At 36.4% G+C, this 18,376-nt stretch overlaps 1 protein-coding gene across 19 annotated transcripts in view; it reads left to right on the top strand.

Moving 5' to 3' along the window:
• The window catches only part of BAZ2B (bromodomain adjacent to zinc finger domain 2B), a 463,153-nt gene that overhangs the window by 141,090 nt on the left and 303,687 nt on the right, over positions 1-18,376 (top strand). The window lies entirely within an intron of this gene.

Below are 18,376 nucleotides of genomic sequence, written 5' to 3' on the forward strand. Positions count from 1 at the left end.
TATATAACATACATATCTACGTATGTAAGTACTCACACATTTTTGGTTGTTATTACAACCAAATTGTATATTATAGCATTTACTGTAGTTGCCCTTTATTCTTGAGTACCTCTCAGTGTCTTCATTTTCCTTGATCACTTCATGCTGACTTCCCCCATATTGTATATTGTCTTTTCCTTCACCAGGATTAACATGTGTCTTTTTTACTGTCTGTCTAGTAAGTAATTTTTCCTCCCTCCCCCTCTCATCCCTGGTAAACATCAAAGAATGCTGCTTTCTGTGTGTATACTCATTCTTGACTTTTTAGAAAAGTGGTATCATATAATATTTATCCTTTTGTGATTGACTTATTTCACTCAGCATAATGTCCTCCAGATTCATCAATATTATAAGATGTTTCTTGGACTCATCATTATTCTATTATTTATTTATTTATTGTGCTTTAGGTGAAAGTTTGCAAATCAAGTCAGTCTCTTATACAAAAAGTTATACACACCTTGCTTGTGTACTCCTAGCTGCTCTCCCCCTAACTCATCATTATTCTTTATTGTTGCACGGGATTCCATTTTATGTATGTGCCACATTTCGTTTATCCATTCATCTGTTGATGGGCACTAAGGTGGTTTCCATCTTTCTGCCATTGTGAATAATGCTGCAGTGAACATGCACGTGCACATGTCCATTCATGTCACTGCTCTTATTTGTCCAGTATATATACCAAGGACTGGGATTGCTGGATCATACAGTATTTCTATTTCTAGCTTTCTGAGGAATTGCCATGCTGTTTTCCATAGTGGCTGTATTGCTTTATAATTCCACCAGCAGTGTATAAGAGTTGTAGTCTCCCTACAACCTCACCAGCATTCGTTGTTTTCTGGTTTTTTGATCAGTGCCGTTTTTGCAAGGGTGAAATGGTATCTCATTGTAGTTTTGATTTGCATCGCTTTAATGGCTAATGATTGTGAGCATCTCTTCTTGTGTTTGTTAGCCTCCTGAACGTCTTCTTTGGTGATGTGTCTGTTCATGTTCTTTGTTAATTTTTTGATTGGATTGTTTGCCTTTTGGTTGTTGAGTTGTTGAAGTTTTCTATATATTTTAGAGATTAGACCCTTGCCGGATATGCCATTACCAAAAATTGTTTTGCAATGTGTAGGTTCTATTTTTATTCTTTTGGTAAAGTCTTTTGATGAGCATAAGTATTGAATTTTTATGTGGTCCCAGTTATCTAGTTTATTTTCTGTTATTTGTGCATTTTTAGTTATACGTGGTAATTTATGACATAAATTGTTGTTGTTTTTAGATGCGGTCAAGTCCGTGCCAACTCGTAGTGGCCCTATGTACCACAGAACAAAACACTTCCCGGTCCTGCACCATCCTCACAATGATTGTTATGCTTGAGCCCATTGTTGCAGCCACCGTGTCAATCCGTCTCGTTGAGTGTCTTCCTCTTTTCCACCGGCCCTGTACTTTACTAAGCATGATGTCCTTCTCTAGGGACTGATCCCTCCTGACATCATGTCCAAAGTATGTAAGATGCAGCCTTGCCATCCTTGCTTCAGAGGAGCATTCTGGCTGTACTTCTTCCAAGACAGATTTGTTCCTTCTTTTGGCAGTCCATTGTATATTCAGTATTCTTTGCCAACACCACAATTCAAAGGCATCAATTCTTCTTGGGTCCTCCTTATTCACTGTCCAGCTTTCGCATGCATTTATGATGCAGTTGAAAATACCATGGCTTGTGTCAGGTGCGCCTTAGTCTTCAAGATGACGTCTTTGCTTTTCAGCACTTTAAAGGGGTTCTTTGCAGCAGATTTGCCCAATGCAATGCATCATGAATTAGGACTGAATATCTTTGCTTTTTAACATTTTAAAGAGTCTTTTGCAGCAGATTTGCCCAATGTAGTATGTCATTCAATTTCTTGATTGCTGCTTCCATGTGTGTTGATTGTGAATCCAAGCAAAATGAAACCTTTGACAGCTTCAGTCCTCTCTCCAGTTATCATGATGTTGCTTATTGGTCTAGTTGTGAAGATTTTGTTTTCTTTATGTTAAGGTATAATCCATACTGAAAGCTGTGGTCTTTGATCTTCTTCAATAAGTGTTTCAATCCTCATCATTTTCAGCAAACAAGGTTGTGTTATCTGCGTACTGCACGTTGTTAATGAGTGTTCTTTCTCCAATCCTGATGCCCCATTCTTCTTCATATAGTCCAGCTTTTTGTATTATTTGCTCAGCATACACATTCAATAAGTATCGTAAAAGAATACAACCCTGACACATACCTTTCCTGATTTTAAACCACACAGTATCCCCTTGTTCTGTTCGAAGGATTGCCTCTTGGTCTTAGCACAAAAGATAGATCATCAATAAATTAATAGTTAAATGGCCAAGGGTTTTTATATTTATTGTGGACTTTTAATGTTAAAGCTGAAATTGTGAAATCAATAATTGTTGTAAAAATGATCTGCATCTTTACCACATATAGGATGACTTATTAATACAAATTCTGAGTATTAATCTGTCTTATTCATATTTGAATAAAACATTTCTGAGTTAGTAATGTAAAGGTGCCTTTTGCCAAAAATATGGCATAACAAGTTATGTAAAGGGAAAAGTCATTTATTTAGGCAAATGATGTTGTAAAGATTATTTTTAAGTAAGCATTTAGGTACAGGCAAGTCACAGCTCACAAGCCTTCTAATAGGAAAGAAAATTAAAAAAATTGGAAAGCAGTCTGGCTGACGCCATTTAGCATAGGGGCAGAGTCCTAATCATTTAATGAAGGCATCGCTATATTACATCTGTAAAATAAATATATAAAAAATAGCTACTTGATTTTGTTAGATGATTCTGAGTATCAAAAAAAGACAGTTTAAGGAGAAAGGGGTATGTTAATCGTTTTGCTTAGACTATTTCTAGTATGGATGTTTAGGTTTGAAAAAATGGTTTCTATAATTATTTGCAAAATTTATAGCAAAAAACTTCTTGTCCTGTGCAGTTGAGGCTGACAATGATTCTTCTAAGCAATAAAATCAAAATGGGAAGTCATTAAAAGATGATACATATACATATAAATGGAAACCCTGGTGGCGTAGTGGTTAAGTGCTCCGGCTGCTAACCAAAGGGTTGGCTGCTAACCAAAGGGTCGACAGTTCGAATCCACCAGGCGCTCCTTGGAAGCTCTATGGGGCAATTCTACTCTGTCCTGTAGGGTCGCTATGAGTTGGAGTCGAGTCGTCGGCACTGGGTTTATTTTTTTTGTTTTATACATTTGATAACTTAAAACTTTCATACCTATTTATGCATTTATTTATTTTTGTGTATGGGTGTGTGTATGGCCAGTCAGTACTTTTTCTTTGAGAATGGATTCCCTAATTTTAAATCATTGTGTCTTTCTTGCATAAAACACATCCCCAATCTAGAAATTTAATTCCAAATTCAAACATAGCAAAAACTTAGACACTTAAAATTTTCTGCATGCAGAGTCCTTGTTAATTTTTATATTTTCCCCCAACATTTTATAGTTGTCTTACCTGTATTTTATTTTACAGTAACTTTTAAAACATGACCCACTTTCATCAAGTTTTTCAGAAGCATTTAATTTTCAGGGAGATAACCGTTTTGTGCCAATTTCATCAGTATATGTAATTATTTATTGAATGAAACCATTACAGTATCAAGTATTACTAATGTTAATAGAACAGTGAACAAACACCACTGACCCTTCACAAGCTTGCAAATTAAATATTGGGAACAAAAATATGGCCCACTGGAAAGTTGGGTGCTTGCTGTGACCATCTAGCCTATTTAGGCAACAGTTTGTGTTTTCAGAGGAAATGGAAAGCCTCAGTTAGGATGGCATGCTGTCGAAATAAGTCAATTAAGTGACCTTCCGTATATCTGTAATCCATGCTTTCCAAATGATTACAAATAAATTAACTAATCCATTAGTATTGTCAGGATTCATGATTCAGCTTGATTTATGTCCCTAACTGTCTTGAAAGGGTGAGAAATAGGTAATTGACATTAAGATTTTACCTTTGCACTCCTGTGTTCCATGTGCCTAGAATTTCCCATACCCATCCTTTAGCCAAATCATTTTAAAGAAATTTCCCAAAGAAGTCTGCCCTGAGATAGGTCGGGGAAGTCTTTCCTGATATACTTACCTACCCTCTCCTCCGTACCAGGACCTAGAGTTTTATTAGACAGAATAACCCCCTCTGCATCAAAATTTTTCTTTCTTCAATTATTACCATCAACATACTAAAAAAAAAGGGGGGGGGTAAACTCTCTTGACCTTTTTTCTCCCCTCACTACTGCCCTAACTCTGTCATTTTTTTTCAGTAGAATTGTATTTGCTACCTCTAACTTCTTTCCTACCACTCTTTCTTGACCTGATTTCAGTCATGTTTTTGCTTCGTATGTACTACACTGAAACTTTTTTGGTCAGTGTCCCTGGTGACCTCTGTGCGGTCCAATTATCCCATCCAGTGAGTTCTCAATTCTCATCTTTTTTGACAAAACTAACAGCATTCGACATTTTTTAAAACTCTGTTGTCCATGAAACATTCTTTTTTCTTTGGCTTCAAGAACTTCATATTTTGATTTTGCTTTTAATTTTCTCGTTTTCCTTTCCTTACTGGTTTCTCATCATTTTCCCACCCATGTGCTAGGCCTCTGCCCTTGGAGGATAGCTTGTCTTCATTCACTACAATCACTCCCTTGGTGAAGTCATTTCAGTCTCCTGGATTTAGATAGCATCTAAATACTGATGACTCCCAAATTTGCTTAATTGTGTTTTTTAAAGGAAGAAATTTGTAAGTCCAGAACTTTTTCCTGAACGCAGACTCACATAGCCAACTGCCTATTTGAGGTCTCTACCAGTGTGCTAGTAGGCATCTGAAATTTAGTATGTTCAATGTCAAACTTTTTACTTTATTCCTGCAACTCTATTCCTTCTACAGTCTTTCCCATTTTATTTAATGGCAACTTATATCTAGAAAACTTCATCCTTGACTCCTCTTTCCCTCATATGCCCTCATTCAGCCCATCTGCAAATTGTATTGACTCTCCTTCAAAAACAGATTCAGATTCTCATCTTTTGTATCATGGAATCTGCCATTCCATGGCCCAGGTTACTATTGCCTCTTACTTGGATTATTTGCAGTATCCTTCTAAATAGTTTCCTGCTCTTGCTCCCTAGAGTCTATTATCAATGCAGCGGTCAAAGCAAACCTATTAAAACTTAAGTCAGATTACACCTCTCCTTTGTTCAAAGCCTTATATGTTTCAGTCTTTAGATAAACTAAAGAGCCCTGGTGGTGAAGTGGTTAAGAGCTCTGCTGCATGTTAACTTGAAAGGTTGGTGGTTTGAACCTACCGGCCTCTTTGCAGGGAGTGGGGAGGTTTTATGGAAGTCTGCTCCATAAAGATTACAACCTTGAGTTGGAATCAACTCAACAGCAGTGGATATAATTGTAATATAATTACACACTAGAATTTTTCTCACTTATGTTCATAAGTATTTTTTTTTGTGTTGCTCTGTATTCTCCATAAAAAAAAAAAAAACATAGTTACTAACATTTTGTTGAGTTCACTTTCAAAAAAAAAAATACACAATTCATAAACAAAATAGGTAAAGGGTTAGGTTAAATTTTAATCATTTACCTAACTATTCGTTATTATAGGCATTAAGGTTTTTTCTAATGTGTATTTTTACAGGTAAGGCCTCAATATCTTAGGAAGTCTAATTCGTAGCCTATTATAAGAAAATGCATGAAATTTCAGATATGTAAAAGAACTGGTGTACTTCTTTTGTAAAAATATTAGTTAACTTCCCCAGTGCATTTATATGTTTTCTTGTCTACTTTTATTATAAAAACATGTTTTTACTGAAGAACATTTAAACCTATCAGTTTATAAAGTAGTAATGTATACCCCAGAAACCCTGGTGCTATGGTGGTTAAGTGTTATGATTGCTCACCAAAAGGTCGGCAGTTTGAATCCACCAAGAGCTACTTAGAAACTCTACGGGGCAGTTCTACTCTGTCCTATAGGGTTGCTATGAGTTGGAGTCGACTCAGTGGCAGTGGGTTTGGATTTTTGGAATGCATACCTATTGGCTGTGCCAATTGATGTTTCTAGAATCACTGTTAAAACTTCGCTGTGTGTCCTTTTTTACATTATTATATGCATAAAACTCTCTATAGGTGTATATACAAAAACTAAAGTTTTTTTTTTTTTTTTTTTTAATCTTTTATGCCTTGTGTCACAGAAACTACCATGCCAATAAAATATCTTCTTGGTAAAGATTGCACAATGATGCATAATCATTTTTTAATCATTCTTTTACTGACAGACATTTAGTTCCTTTCTAATTTTGAGAAGCAGAAGATTATATAGTGTTAAATAGTTTCTTTTCTGCAGTACTTCTTTAGTACAGTACATTATGAATTTTTAAAGAGGATAAATGGTGAGCGGAATTTCCTGAACTTATTTTGTCATGGAAACTTTTTTTCCTGGAGCATGTAATTTTTTCAGATTGCATGTTATGTCGTTAATGCTCCATTAAACATATTTGGAGTCTACTCAGTCTTTTACTTATAAGGAAATTGAGACTGAGTTACTGGGACATTGAAACCATAACCTCAGTTTCTTGACTCTTGTGCCATGTTGCTCCTAGTGGTTTGAATTTCATCTTTATTTAGTCCTTTTTCCTGAATTCAAGTAGAAAAGTCAAATACAGATTTTCTTATAAGGGAAAAATAGTTTTCATATGTTGATACTAGGAGAAGTTTCTTAACATTTGTATGTCTTATGGGTTCTTTTTGTCAGCTGGTGATCTCTCTGTAGGTAACTAGTGACAAGTGAAAACAAGTTAGGCTTCAATCAGTTTAATATAGTTTTCCTTAAATCACTTAATTGTTCCAACATAAATAAACCAGTTTTTTTCTCATGTTGAATAATTCTTTGAATTACTCTGAGTAACAGAGTCACTTGAAAACAGTATTAAGTTGGAATGTACCTAGTAAATTTTTTAGCTATGTCTTTTGCCTTTGTCTTTCACATTCAAACACTTAGTTTTATTAATTGTGGTGTATAGAAATCTGATTAGATATGTTTTAAAATGGAGATAGTATTGAATCTTGTTATCATAACTGGTCTTACTTTTTAAAAAAAAATAATTTTTATTGTGCTTTAAGTGAAAGTTTACAAATCAAGTCAGTTCTCACCCAAAAACCCATATACACCTTACTACGTTCTCCCAATTACTCTCCCCCCAATGAGACAGCCTGCTCTCTCCCTCCACCCTCTCTTTTCATGTCCATTTAGCCAGCTTCTAACCCCCTCCACCCTCTCATCTCCCCTCCAGGCAGGAGATGCCAACATAGTCTCAAGTGTCCACCTGATCCAAGAAGCTCACTCCTCACCAGCATCCCTCTCCAACCCATTGTCCAGTCCAATCCATGTCTGAAGAGTTGGCTTTGGGAATGGTTCCTGTCCTGGGCCAACAGAAGGTCTGGGGGCCATGACCACCGGAGTCCTTCTAGTCTCAGTCAGACCATTAAGTCTGGTCTTATGAGAATTTGAAGTCTGCATCCCACTGCTGTCCTTATCCCTCAGGGGTTCTCTGTCGTGTTCCCTCTCAAGGCAGTCATCAGTTGTAGCCGGGCATCATCTAGCTCTTCTGGTTTCAGGATGACGTAGTCTCTGGTTCATGTGACCTTTTCTGTCTCTTGGGCTTGTAATCGCCTTGTGTCCTTGGTGTTCTTCATTCTCCTTTGATCCAGGTGGGTTGAGACCAATTGATGCATCTTAAATGGCTGCTTGCTAGCGTTTAAGACCCCAGATGCCACTCTTCAAAGTGGGATGCAGAATGTTTTGTTAATAGATTTTATTATGCCAATTGACTTAGATGTCCCCTGAAACCATGGTCCCCAGACCCCTGCCCCTGCTACGCTGGCCTTCGAAGCATTCAGTTTATTCAGGAAACTGCTTTTGGTTTAGTCCAATTGTGCTGACCTCCCCTGTATTGTGTGCTGTCTTTCCCATCACCTAAAGTAGTCCTTATCTACTATCTAATTAGTGAATGCCCCTCTCCCACCTGCCCTCCCTCCCCCCTTTCGTAACCATGAAATAATGTTTTCTTCTCAGTTTAAACTATTTCTCAAGTTCTTACAGTAGTGGTCTTATACAATATTTGTCCTTTTGCAACTGACTAATTTCACTCAGCATAATGCCTTCCAGGTTCCTAATGTTATGAAATGTTTCACAGATTCCTCACTGTTCTTTATCGATGCATAGTATTCCATTGTGTAAATATACCATAATTTATTTATCCATTCATCTGTTGATGGGCACCTTGGTTGCTTCCATCTTTTTGCTTTTGTAAACAGTGCTGCAGTAAACATGGGTGTACATATATCTGTTCAGGTAAAGGCTGTTATTTCTCTAGGATATATTCCAAAGAGTGGGATTGTTGGATCATATGGTAGTTCTATTTCTAGCTTTTTAAGGAAGCGCCAAATCGATGTCCAAAGTTGTTGTACCATTTTACATTCCTACCAGCAGTATGTAAGTGTTCCAGTCTTTCCACAGCCTCTCCAACATTTATTCTTTTGTGTCTTTTGGATTAATGCCAGCCTTGTTGGAGTGAGACGAAATCTCATTGTAGTTTTGATCTGCATTTCTCTAATAGCTAATGATCGAAAAACATTTCCTCATATATCTGTTAGCTACCTGAATGTCTTCTTTAGTGAAGTGTCTATTCTTATCTTTTGCCCATTTTTTAATTGGGTTATTGGTCTTTTTGCAGTTGAGTTTTTGCAGTATCATATAGCTTTTAGAGATCAGGCGCTTATCAGAAATGTCATAGCTAAAAACTTTTTCCCAGTCTGTAGGTAGTCTTTTTACTCTTTTGGTGAAGTCTTTGGATGAACTTAGGTGTTTGATTTTTAGGAGCTCCCAGTTATCTAGTTTTTCTTCTGCATTCTTTGTAATGTTTTGTATACTGTTTATTCCATGCATTAGGGCTCCTAATGTTGTCCCTATTTTTTCTTCCATGATAGTTATCACTTTAGATTTTATATTTAGGTCTTTGATCCATTTTGAGTTAGTTCTTGTGCATGGAGTGAGGTATGGGTCTTGTTTCATTTTTTTGCAGGTGGATATCCAGTTAGACCAGCACCATTTGTTAAAAATACTGTCTTTTTCCCATTTAACTGTTTTGGGGCCTTTGTCAAATATCAACTGCTCATATGTGGATGGATTTATGTCTGGATTCTCAATTCTGTTCCATTGGTCCATGTATTTGTTGTTGTACCAGTACCAGCCTGTTTTGACTACTGTGGTAAAGTAAGGCCTCCCACTTAACTGGCCTTACTTTTGCCTTCCGCTGTGCTGTTAGGTTTCTCTAATCTTAGGGTACATTCAGAGTACATTTCCCTCCCTTGCATATTTGCTTGGATCAGTAGTTTTGTGCAATGAAAACAGTTATTGGCCTAGGAATTAGTATTCTTTTCATTCTTAAATTAAAAAAAAAAAATTAGTTTATCTAAAGAAATGAAAATACTTTTTTATTCTGATCATAAAGATAATGCATAGCCATATAGAAACTTTAAGTAATGAAGAAAATGTTTATAGAAAGTTAATCACCAAAACCCTATTCTCTGGAGGTAACCAGTTTAACATTGTGTTGATTGCTTTTCTTTGCTTTTCTGTAGACATCCCTCTGTATATATATACACACAATTATAAAAATACGGTTTTAAGATTTATGATTTGCCTTTTTACTCAATAATATATTGTGAAAATGCAAGTCATTTTATGGGTATATGTGGTTTAATTAACGCTCTTTAATTGGCATTTAGGTCATTTCCAAGTTTTCCCAGATTATGAATCAGTCCATGATAAATATTTTTGTAGATATGTCTTCAAATCCTTGTGATTATAGGATAAATTCCTAATGAGGTATTGCTGGATCAAAATTTTGGCAGTAGTTACCAAACTGCCTTCCAGATGGTGGTATCAATTTACATTCTCTACAATACTGTATGAGAATACATTTACCTCCACAGCTTACTCAGTTTTGGGTACTTTGTTTTGTTTCAATTTTGATATTCTGATTGGTGCATAATGATGAATTAAGATTGTTCAAATTTGCATTTCTTTGATTATTAGTAAGGTTGAATATATTTTCATGTAATGAACGCTTATTTCTTATGTGAATTTTCTATTAACATCTTTTAATGTCTGCTATCTGTTAACATCTTTTACCCATATTGATATTACGTTATTAGGACTTTTTATATTTATTTAATCCTCACAAGAATTCTCTGAGGTAGGTGCTATGTTTTTCCCATTTTACAGTTGAGGAAACTGAGATGTTAAGTAACTGAAAACGATGTTATGAATTGAATTGTATCTTCAAAAATAGTGTTGTAAATTCTGACCTCTATGCCTGTGGTTATAATCCCATTTGGGAATGGATTGTCTTTGTTATGTTAATGAGGCAGGATTAGTGTAGGGTGTTTCTTCAGCCAGTTTCCTTTGAGGTACCAAAGAGATTAAACAAGGGAGCAGAGCACAGATGAGATGCCAAGACACGTGGAGATCTCCACAGAACCAGGAAGCAGAAGCTGAAGAGAAAAGAACTTTCCTCTAGAGTGAATAAAGAGAATACTTTCTCTTAGAGCTGGCACCCTGAATTCGTACTTCTGTGCCTTCTAAAGTGTGAGAAAATAAATTTCCATTTGCTAAAGCCACCCACTTATACTATTTCTGTTATGGCAGCACAGGTTAACTAAGACACACAGCTAACTGTGTGGTAAACCTAGGATTCAAATTCAGGCTGCCCGTACTCATTGCGAATAAGGCCAGCTGGGTTTAGTTAAATTTCTAAATATTTTTCATGGTAATATTTTGTAGCTGTTTGGTTTTCAGGAATTTATGAAATTTCTAGATCTTAACGGGGAAAAAAAATTCTAATGCATGTGAATATTGGCCCAGTGTTTTAGGCTACTGCTTGTAGAATTCAGCTCAGTGTTGTCCTAATTTCACATGCTCTAAAAGCTGTTGGTGTGGGGGAAGGAAGACTAGGGACTCTTCTTCCAGATCTGGATGTATTTTTGGAGCTTTAGTCTTCAGTGATGTTATAATTTTATCTTTTGATAATTTTTTATTCATTAGTATCACTGTGAAGGTTTCATAATCATGTCAATGAAATATATATAAAAAAAAGTTGCTGTGAAGTCGATTCTGACTCATAGTGACCCCATAGGACAGAGTAGAACTGCCCCGTAGGGTTTCCAAGGAGCGCCTGGTGGATTCAAACTGCTGATGTTTTGGCTAGCAGCCATAATTCTTAACCACTACAGCACCAGGGTCACTATAAGTCGGAATTGACTGGACGGCATGGAATACATATGTACCTTAAAATTACTCTTTTTGTAGCTTTTGAGGTATTATTTCAGTTTCTAGTCTGTCAAGATTGTCTTGACTCCTAGAATTTTAGAAGTGAGAGATCTAGACTCTGCATTCTTCATTTTACAGGTTGGGAACCTAAGGCACATAAAAGTTCAATAATTAATTAGGGGCAAATGCTGTGGTTCAACCCTAAACATCAATTTCTCTTATTTTATCTGGGGGATTTGGGTGTTCACTTGTTTTTTTTCCATCAAATGAAATTTTACTAAAAAGTACAATGTTGCCTTCTATTATGTATTCAATTGTGTCCGCCCAAAAAATGTGTCAGCTTGGGTAGGTTATGATTTCCAGTATTGTGTGGTTGTCTTCCATTTTGATATTGTAATTTTATGTTAACGAAGATAAGGGTGGGATTGTAACACCCTTACTAAGGTCACATCCCTGATCCAATGTAAACGGAGTTTCCATCGGTTGTGGCCTGCACCACCTTTTATCTTATGAAAAATAAAAGGAAAAGGAAACAAGCAGAGAAGAGAGGACCTCCTACCACCAAGAAAGAAGCACTAGGAGCAGAGAACATCTTTTGGATCCAGGATTCCTGTGTGGAGAAGCTCCTAGTAGAGGGGAAGATTGATGAGAAGGACCTTCTTCCACAGCCGACAGAGAGAGAAAGCCTTCCCCTTGAGCTGATGCCCTGAGTTTGGACTTCTAGCCTACTAGACTGTGAGAAAATAAGTATCTCTTTGTTAAGGCTATCCACTTGTGGTATTTCTGTTATAGCAGCACTAGATGACTAAGACATCTTCTTAACAAGTTCCTCAAGCTATCTACCTTTGTATCCTTAACATATAACTGTGTCTGTTGAATTGAATTCCGTTCTATATTGTCTCCATTTTCATTATAGCCCCTTTTGATTTACCAATTTTCTCTTCTTTAAATGTTTTTAATTTGTTTTCTACCACATGTCCTTTAGCTTATATAATGATTAGTCTTTTCATTCACAGCTAGTAAGTAGTAGTACAGCAAACAAAAACATGGATATTCTTCCTGAGTCCAGTGGTCTTCTAGAATTCTAGACTGAATTGATAAATGTAAGTGAAAAGTTAAATAGTATTGCTTCATATCATAAATATGTAGAATTTTAAAATTTGAACTAAGATGCTATTTAATTCAAAGTTCTCGTATACCAGTATAGGGTAGAAATGATACAATGGTAGAAATGTGTCAATTTATTAAGATTAATTTGGTAAAAACTATATAACTTTATAGCTGGATGAAATCTTTGAGAGTTCTTTTGGTTCTGGCAGGTTTCAAGATGGAAGGCTATTGATAATTTTTCCCTAGAAATGTAGTAAGCCTGTTCAGAAATTTTTCATAAAATTCTATCCTGCTGGTTCAGGTACTTTATAAAATGATAAAAAAATGATAGTCTCGAGTAAATCATAATAAATGAAGTTCAAATCAGATGACTTTCTGTAGTTTACTTTTTCTCAAATTTCAAGAGTGGATGGGTAACAGAGTCTCTAAATGATATTCCAGGTGATCATTCACTTGTGGTTATTTTTTTTTAACTGCATTGCAAGTCATGCATGTTGTTAATTGGGTTCTTAAGAATAAGCAAAATACTGAAATGCCACAGCCAACCCAGGGAAGTTGATCATCCATGTGTAGATTGTGTTAAAATAGAAACTGGTAGCTATAGGAAAACCTAGTCATTCCTTGTTCAGTTGTTTTGAAGTTTAATTTCTAACCTTGTTCGTTAATTTTTTTTTAGAAAAGATTGGATTTATTCAAAGTGACTTAGAATCCTTGTAACTAATTCTAAAGTTGTAGATAGTCAGCTGACTGTCTACTCTATGAAAGGTCCTGTGCTTGAGAATCCTAAGAAACAGATAAATACCTCTGTGCTTCCTATCAAGGACTATATAACTTGATGGAGGTTGTAGAAATAGCAATAATATATAAAGTATAATAATAATAAAAACAAAACCAAGCCCATAGCTGTCAAGTTGATTCTGACAAATAACGACCCTATAGGACAGAGTAGGACTGCTCCAAAGGGTATCCAAGGAGCGGCAGGTGGGTTCGAACTGTTGACCTGTTAGTTAGCCATAGCTCTTAGCCATTTCTGCATATAAGCAATATAAATAATAACCATAGCCGTAAAGCAGACTTCAAATACTCATGCAAAGCAATATAAGATCACAGAGAATGCAGTAGTTAATTTTGATTGAAGCACATGGGAAAGATGTCTTTACTTACTATGTAGTCAATGATGTTAGAGCCCTCTTGAAGCTTAAAATCCTGTTGAAGGTTATAATAATAGTTTGGCTAGTTGGGAGGGTGTCACGGATTGAATTATGTTCCCCCAAAATATCTTTCAACTTGGTTAGGTCACGATTCCTGGTATTGTATGATTGTCTACCATTTTGTCATCTGATGTGATTTCTACATATATGTTGTAAATCCTATCACTATGATGTAATGAGATGGATTAATGGCAGTTATATTGAGATCTACAAGATTAGATAGTGCTTTAAGCCAATCTCTTTTGAGATATAAAAGAGAGAAGTGAGCAGAGAGACATGGGGACCTCATACCACCAAGAAAGTAGTGCCAGGAGAAGAGCATGTCCTTCGGACCTGAGGTTTCTGCACAGAGAAGCTCCTAGGCCAGGGGAAGATTGATGACATGGACCTTCCTCCAGAGCCGACAGAGAAAGCCTTCCCCTGGAGCTGATGCTCTGAATTTGGACTTGCAACCTATTAGATTGTGAGAGAATAAATTTCTCTTTGTTAAAGTTATCCACTTGTGGTATTTCTGTTATAGCAGCAGTAGATGACTAAGAGGGGTTTGGGGATGGAGATGAAAGTAAACTTGAAAGTGATTGTTACTATTGCACTCAGCTGGTATCTGTCTTCTCCACTTCTCCTATTTACTCTAGTAAAACTGTTCTCACGAAAAATCACTAACGCATAAACCTGTTGCCATTGAGTAGATTCTGACTCACAAGATCCCATGTGTATCAAAGAACTATGTTCCTTAGAATTTTCAATGGCTGATTTTTTGGCAGTAGATCACCAGGCCTTTCTTCCAAAAGCACATCTTGGGTGGACTTGGACCACCAACCTTTTGGTTAGCAGCTGAGTGTGTTAAGTGGACCACCCCAGGACTTTTTTACTACAAATTATGTATTCATTGCTAAATTAATTTTTTAGTACTCTTACATTACTTTCGTGTAGAAATTGACATCTTCTTCCCTTTGTATTTTTGCTTATAAATGAAAACAGCTTCTTTTTTTGACTTTAAGAGTGTGTTATGCTCCTTGTTAAAAAAAATTCCCATAATAAAAAATATCACCACTTGGAGATGATTACTAAATATTATAGTGTAAATTATTTTACTTTTTACTGTGCATCATGTGCATACATATATACACTACTATGCATTCTCTTTTGCAAACCTGTTTTTCACTCATCTGTATGTCATGAATATCTTCCCATCTCAAAACATGTCAAACTACATCTTTTTTAATGATGACAGAATATTCAGTTTTGTGGATATACTCTTAATTTGTTTAAACAGTCCCTTATTTTAGGAAATTTTAGTTTCTAGTTTTTCACTAATATGGCTATAAAGAATATGTGCATGTGTGTGATTTTTCCGTAGAATAAAGTGGAATTATTGGATGAAAGAATATATGCAGTAAAATTTATCTATCTTGGCAGATTTCCCTAGAAAGTAGAAAAATTGTATCAGTTTATATTTCCATTACTGTATAAGGATTCCTACTTTTTCAAAAAATTTTTATTGTGTTTTAAGTGAAAGTTTACAAGTCAAGTCAGTCTCTAATACAAAAATTTATACATACCTTGCTATATACTCCTAATTGCTCTCCCCCTAATGAGACAGCCGCTCCTTCCTTCCACTGTCTCTTTTCGTGTCCATTCTGCCAGGTTCTGGGATTCCTACTTTTAATCCTTACAGATCTGGTAAAGGAAAACTTGTATCTTTATTTAGATTTGTATTCATTTTAGTATTAGAGGTAAAACATATTGTTTGTTTTATCTGACCTTTTCTTTCTTTGGAAATACCTGTTAACATATTTTGTCCACATTTTTGAGATGCATGTCTTTTTTAAAATTTATTCTTACGAACAGTTTTTTTTTGCCACCTGTGTTGGAATTGGAGCCCTGGTGGCGTAGTGGTTAAAAGCTTGGCAGCTAACCAAAAGGCTGGCAATTTGAATCCACCAGCCACTCCTAGGAAACCCTATGGCATAGCTCTACTCTGTCCTGTAAGGTGACTGTGAGTCACAATAGACTTGATGGCAATGGGTTTGGTTTGGGTATGTTGGAAATACATTTTTCCCGTTTTGTCACTTCCTATTTAACCTTGTATAAGTATTTTTCCATGTGAAAGATTTTCATTTTTTAAGTGCTGACATGTATTTTTCTTTTCCTGTATGGTTTATAGCCTTCATATTAGAATATAGACTAAGCTGCTATGATGAAGAGACCAAAAATATAGTGGCTTAAATAAAAGTTTCTGCTGGTATTTTAGAATGGGCTCCCTTTAATCCATATGGAAATCTGGAATCATGAATATGGGTTTAATTAATTTTTCGGCCAAATACCTATCCAGTTGTCCCAGTAGTATTTATTTTGAATAGTTATTCCTTTTCCTACTAATTCAATATGCAGTGTTTGATATACTAAATAAATTTACAGGATTGTTTTTGTATTCTCTAGATAGTTTCATCTTATTTTTTTCTCCCTGCCACACTTTTTAATTGTTAGATAAATAATAAGTTTGAGTATCTTTTAGGACAGATCTCTTGTCTTTCCTTATTTATTTCAGAATTCTTCTGTTGATTGTCTTTTCAAGTACGGTTTGAAAATTTTAATCAAGTTTAGAAAATATGCCCTTGAATTTTTATTAGGATTGGTTTAACTTTACAAATTTTTATTTCGGTCTAGGGTTTTATGTCATTTTATAACTTAGTTCATTGAGATAATTTTCTTAAAAACTTTCCTGAGAGTAGAAAGTAGTCATTGTTCCTTATTTCCTGGAATAGGTCTTCTTCATTAATCTTTCATGTACTGTGTTTTCTTTTCTATAATTTTTATTGTGCTTTAAATGAAAGTTTACAAATTAAGTCAGTCTCTCACACAAAAACTTATATACTCCTTGTTACATACTCCCAATTACTCTTCCCCTAATGAGACAGCCTGCTCCCTCCCTCTGCTCTCTCTTTTCCTGTCCATTTCACCAGCTTTTAACCCCCTCCACCCTCTCATCTCCCCTCCAGGCAGGAGATGCCAACATAGTCTCAAGTGTCTACCTGATCCAAGAAGCTCACTCCTCACCAGCATCCCTCTCCTACCCATTGTCCAGTCCAATCCATGTGTGAAGAGTTGGGTTCGGGAATGGTTCCTGTCCTGGGGTGACAGAAGGTCTGGGGGCCATGACCACCAGGGTCCTTCTAGTCTCAGTCAGACCATTAAGTCTGGTCTTTTTATGAGAATTTGGGGTCTGCATCCCACTGCTTTCCTGCTCCCTCAGGGGTTCTCTGTTGTCTTCCCTGTCAGGACAATCATCGATTGTAGACAGGCACCATCTAGTTCTTCTGGTCTCAGGCTGATGTAGTCTCTGGTTTAGGGGGCCCTTTCTGTCTCTTGGGCTTGTAATTATCTTGTGTCCTTGGTGTTCTTCATTTTCCTCTGATCTAGGTGGGTTGAGACCAATTGATGCATCTTAGATGGCCACTTGTTAGTGTTTAAGACCCCAGAAGTCACTCTCCAGAGTGGGATGCAGAATGTTTTCTTAATAGATTCTGTTATGCCAATTGACTTAGATGTCCCCTGAAACCATGGTCCCCAAACACTGCCCCTGATATGCTGACCTTCGAAGCAGTTTATTCAGGAAACTTCTTTCCTTTTGGTTTAGTCCAGTTGTGCTGACTGCGTCTGTATTGTGTGTTGTCTTTCCCGTCACGTAAAGTAGTTCTTATCTACTATTTAATTACTGAATTCCACTCTCTTACCCTACCTCCAGGAAACCCTGGTGGTGTAGTGGTTAAGTCCTACGGCTGCTAACCAAAGGGTCAGCAGTTCAAATCCGCCAGGTGCTCCTTGGAAACTCTACGGGGCAGTTCTGCTCTATCCTATAGGGTCGCTATGAGTTGGAATCAACTCGACAGCACTGGGTTTGTTTTTTTTTTTTTTTTTTTTTTGGTTACCCTATCTCTCTCCCCCCACTTGTAACCATCAAAGAACCTTCTCTGTTTAAACTATTTCATAAGTTCTTATAATAGTGGCCTTATACAATATTTGTCCTTTTGCAACTAATTTCACTCAGCATAATGCCATCCAAATTCCTCCATGTTATGAAATGTTTCACAGATTCATCACTGTTATTTATTGTTGTGTGGTATTCCACTGTGTGAATATACCGTAATTATCCATTCATCCGTTGATGGGCACCTCAGTTGCTTCCATCTTTTTGCTGTTGTAAACAGTGCTGCAGTAAATATGGGTGTGCATATATCTGTTCGTGTAAAGGCTGTTATTTCTCTAGGGTATATTTCAAGGAGTGGGATTGCTGGATCGTATGTTAATTCTATTTCTAGCCTTTTTGTTTTTGTTTTTTAATTAACTTTTATTAAGCTTCAAGTGAACATTTACAATTCCAATCAGTCTGTCACGTGTAAGTTTACATACATCTTACTCCCTTCTCCCACTTGCTCTCCCCCTATTGAGTCAGCCCTTTCAGTCTCTCGTTTCGTGCCAATTTTGCCATCTTCCCTCTCTCTCTATCTTCCCATCCCCCGTCCAGTCAAGAGTTGCCAACACACTCTCCAGTGTCCACCTGATTTAATTAGCTCACTCTTCATCAGCATCTCTCTCCGCCCCCCGCTGACCAGTCCCTTTCATGTCTGATGAGTTGTCTT

This window comes from Loxodonta africana, chromosome 6 (assembly GCF_030014295.1).
Source record: "Loxodonta africana isolate mLoxAfr1 chromosome 6, mLoxAfr1.hap2, whole genome shotgun sequence".
In the NCBI taxonomy this organism is placed as follows: domain Eukaryota; kingdom Metazoa; phylum Chordata; class Mammalia; order Proboscidea; family Elephantidae; genus Loxodonta; species Loxodonta africana.